The sequence below is a fragment of the Heptranchias perlo genome, unplaced genomic scaffold, assembly GCF_035084215.1.
Source record: "Heptranchias perlo isolate sHepPer1 unplaced genomic scaffold, sHepPer1.hap1 HAP1_SCAFFOLD_47, whole genome shotgun sequence".
In the NCBI taxonomy this organism is placed as follows: domain Eukaryota; kingdom Metazoa; phylum Chordata; class Chondrichthyes; order Hexanchiformes; family Hexanchidae; genus Heptranchias; species Heptranchias perlo.
Genome location: NW_027139484.1, coordinates 8,934,873 through 8,939,341, shown reverse-complemented (window position 1 = coordinate 8,939,341; position 4,469 = coordinate 8,934,873). Strand labels below are relative to the sequence as shown.

The following is a 4,469-nucleotide window of genomic DNA, read 5'->3' as shown; positions in this document are numbered from 1 at the left end:
CGTTTCCGCCCGGGATCAAACCAGGGACTTTTTGCGTGTAAAGCAAACGTGATAACCGCTACACTACAGAAACCGAGGATATTTTACCGAACACAATGGGCAACTGAATGGTGTCCTCTCTCTGCTCGTATTTGGAATGTGTTGTTTCACGTGCAGCAAGAGATACAGACAGTGGCTGCTCCGTCTTTTCTTTAAAAACTCTCAGGGTAGTGGGTTTGAGCCCCACGTTGGGCGAGTACCGTTTTAAACTTTTATGCTGCTTCCACCATTGAGCCCCAGCTCTGACACTTCCCCCCGCCCCCTCCCTCCGTCTCACCGGGCACGATGGGGCCGCGCCCGGGCTGAATTTCTCCAATTGGGTTTCCGCCACTGTCGCAGCACGAAATGGTCCTTATCAACTCACAAATGATACCCTATGCGACGACCACCATGATAAACTTTCCCTCCTCATCCTTCTCAAATACAATATCTCACCGTGCTGTTATGCTGTTCGACTAGTTTCCTCTCTCTGCTCTTATTTGGAATGTGTTGCTTTTCCGTCTGACGACACTGAGTATCATCGTATTATGTTTGTCCACAAGAGGAGATCATTCGGCCATCGTGCTGTAATATTTCTATGATTCAAGTCGAGTGCTCGTTGAGCATGTGAAAGATAGCAGGATAGATTCTTGAATTCTCCGCTCATCTTTTGACTTGGGTCAATTGTCCAGAAACAAAAGTGGCGTCAGTTTTCAGCGAGTCCACGGTCCATGTGCTTCTTAAGCTTCACTGCGTGCTACGGTACAGAGAGGTCAAGGGGCAGCAAATCTTTTGGTGTGCAGCAGGAAGAAAAAAATATTGATTTTGGTCTTGAGCAAAGATGGAAAAAAAAAGCATAATGATGCTTTCTCTGAGGATTGAACTCAGGACCTTCAGATTATGAGACTAACGCGCTGCCTTCTGCGCTAAGAAGGCATTTGATGCAGAAATACCCAGGCAGCACTACCAAGTAGGAAAGTTTGCAAGGTGTAAAATCATAAACCAATCCGCAGTTTGCAAAATCTCTCCATCCAGTTGGAAATCGAACCAACAATCTTCTGAATTTTGGTCAGACACGTTCCCCATTGCTCGACTGGACAAAGGTGTGTCGAGTAAGTCGGAGCTCAAACGCTCACAGCGCTGCGGTATGAGCAGGTACCGAGTCAGTCTCGGTCATGCCCACACGACTTCACGAGTCCAGGAGTGTCAAAAGGCACACGGTGAACAATCACCAAAGAGAGAGACCTTTGCTGCTTCCCTTCGATAGCTCAGCTGGTAGTGTGGAAAACTTGTGGAGATTAAAACTTGAAAGCAAAATCACTCTTAAATCGTTGGTTAAATTCTGGCTCAAAATAGTGAACGTGCTTTCGGAGTGAGCGGTATTGAGCTCAAGGCCGCTCACTTAACTTTACAGACTGCTTGCTGCTTAAAATGTTGGCACTTTTCCTTTCTCAAACCTGAAAGCTGTTTTACTCGAGCATTTGCCTCTGCTCACCAGCAGGGAGTGCCTTTGAGCAACAACACGTCAAACCGCACTCACTTTCAGGCAAAAAAGACTTCTGTCAGTCTTTTGGACAGGTCTCTCGCTGCTCAAAGGAGTGCCGTTGAGCAGCAATTTTTTTTTAAATATTCGAAATATACTTTATTTCATAAATTTAATGATACATACAGTTCAGGGTTAAAGTTCGCAATTTCAATTCAAAACAATACAAAACATATCGCACACACGATGATCCCATTATTTCAATACAATACACAGTACATGTCTTGGAATACATTCTGTATAAATAAAGGTGGGATGGCTTTACACGGTGCTCTTTCCCATAGGGCCCTTGCGTAGACCGCAACGCGCCTCAGTGCGTCCCGCAGCACGTTCTCCTGGACCTTGGAGTGTGCCAGTCGGCAACACTCGGTCGTGGACAGCTCCTTCAGCTGGAAGACCAGCAGGTTTCGGGCGGACCGAAGGGCCTCCTTCACCGAGTTGATGGTCTTCCAGCAGCAGCTGACATCTGTCTCGGTGTGCCTCCCGGGGAACAGTCCATAGAGCACAGCGTCCTGTGTTACCGAGGTGTTGGGGATCAGCCGGGACACACACCAACGCATCTCTCTCCAAACTTTCTGCGTAAAGGTCCAGTCCACCAAGAGACGGAGGACGGTCTCAGTCCCGTTGCAGCCTTGAATGCAGCTTGAGGTGGTGCTGAGGTACCGTACATGTTGGAAGGACTGCAGGGGAAGGGCCCTTCTCACCACCATCCAGCCCATATCCTGGTGCCTGTTGGTCAGTTCTGGCGACGAGACGTTCTGCCAAATGGGAACTGACCGATCGGATCCACCCTCTCCTTTTCCTGCACGACCCCCAGAACGTTCCACCGTCTGACGGCCTTGTGGTCGAAGTGGTTCTTCCTCAGGAACTTCTCCACCTGGGACAGTGGTGGGGGACGGTCCAGCTGGACGGGACGTCCTGCGTCTGTTCGGCCACCATGACCAGACCCAGTTTTCTCAGTGTATTGGACAGGTAGAAACTCAGCACGTAGAGACATTTGGTGTTTTTGTACCGGGTCTCTACACACATCCTGAGGCCGCCAAATGCAAAAGTGGCCATCAGGATCAGGGCAGCATTGGGGACGCTTCTGCCCCCTTTGCCTGGGGACTTGTACATGGTGTCCCTGTGGACACGTTCTACGTTGGACCTCCAGACGAAGTGGAAGATAGCTCGGGTGACTGTTGCGAAGGAACTGTGGGGAATGGGCCAGACCTGGGCCACGTAGAGCAACACCGCGAGTACTTCACACTTCATCATCAGGTGCCTGTTGGTTCTGGTGAGAGAGCGTTCCCCCAACATACCAAGCTTCTGTTTGGCTATGGCGACCCGCTCCTCCCATTTCTTGGTGGAGGCTTGGGGCCCCCCGAACCCGATCCCCAACATCATCAGGTAGCCGGACCTGACGGTTAAAGGGACAAAGGATCGGGTCTCCCACCTGCCATAGAATATGTCCTCACTCTTACTGCGGTTCACTGTGGCCCCCTCGAGGCCAGCTCGAAACGTTCGCAGATGCACATCAGTCTGTGGACCGACTGCTGATTGGAGCAAAAGACGGTGACGTCATCCATGTACAGGGTGGCCCAATCCCGAGAATCTGCACTGCATGGGATCGTCAACCCCTGATACCTGTGTCCTTCCTGATGGACGGGGTAAATGAACAAGACCACGGAGAGTCGACAGCCCGGCCTGACCCAAGAGCTGATTGGAAAACTCTCTGACTCCCGCCCATTGATTGAGAATGCTCTATGGATGTCAGCGTAGAAGCAGTCGGATCCAATCGCGGATTCCCTCCCCAAGCCCTGTTTTGAAGACCACGTCCATCATGTACGTGTGGAATATCCTGTCAAAGGCCTTCTCCGTGTACAGGCTGATGAGGCAGATGTTCACCGCCTTTCTTGCACGTAGGCGATCGTATACCTGGGCAGCTCAAGACTATCTGAACTCTTCCTGCCGGGTACAGTGCAGGTCTGATCCGGGTGGATCACCCGCTCCAGAGCAGACTTGAGCCTGTTGGCGATGACCTTGGACAGAATCTTGCATTCGGCATTTAGCAAGGAAATGGGTCGCCAATTTCTTATTTCTTCCCTCTCCCCCTTCTGCTTGTAGATGAGGGTGATGATGCCTTTCCTCATGGACTCTGAAATGCTGCCTGCCAGAAGAAAACTCCCCTACACATCCAGTAGGCCTGGGCCTAAACCAGTCCCACAGAGCCGAGTACAACTCAACCGGTAAAACATCATTCCCCGGATTTCTACTATTCTCGAAGGACCGGACGGCCTTTGTCAGCTTGACCAAGGTCAGTGGGCGATCCAGGCTCTGTCAATCGCTGTCCTCTTAGGCCTCCGTAATAGAGGACAGGAAGGGTTGGGAGGCCGTGCTGTCTCTGAGCTTTGCGTCATACAGTCCGGCTAAAAGGATTTACTGATCCTCAGTATGTCGGTCTGTGAAGACGTCACCGAGCCCTCTTCCTCCTTCAGACTGCTGATCACCAGAGGTCCCTCTGTGTAGCTTCTGGAAGAAGAAGCGCGAACATTTCTCGCCCTGCCCCACGGAGCGGACTCTGGACCGAAAGGTGATCTTCGAGGCCTCGGAGGCGAAGAGTGAGACTTTCTGGCCCTTCAACTCCCTGAGTTCCTCCCCGACATCGATCCCCATCGACTGCAGCTGGAGCAGATCCTGCACGCTTTAATGGAACTGGGACAATTTCCTCTGTCTCTCTCTTGCCCCTTGAACTGGACGGGTCAAACCGTGAGATCAGAGGCTGAGGCTCTTTAACTGGATGGGTCACAACGTGAGATCTCAGGGTGAGGCCGCTTTAACTGGACAGGTCACACCGTGAGAGCTCACGGTGAGATAACTTGAACTGGATGGGTCAAACCGTGAGATCTCAGGGTGAGACCCTGTTAAC

At 51.3% G+C, this 4,469-nt stretch overlaps 2 non-coding genes across 2 annotated transcripts; both read right to left on the bottom strand.

The window, feature by feature from the left end:
- On the bottom strand, positions 1 to 73 carry trnav-uac (transfer RNA valine (anticodon UAC)). Its single transcript has one exon. It is a non-coding gene; the product is annotated as a tRNA-Val (tRNA).
- Positions 74 to 881: 808 nt separating this feature from the next.
- Positions 882 to 954, bottom strand: trnam-cau (transfer RNA methionine (anticodon CAU)). The gene has a single exon. It is a non-coding gene; the product is annotated as a tRNA-Met (tRNA).
- Between the last annotated feature and the right edge of the window lie 3,515 nt (positions 955 to 4,469).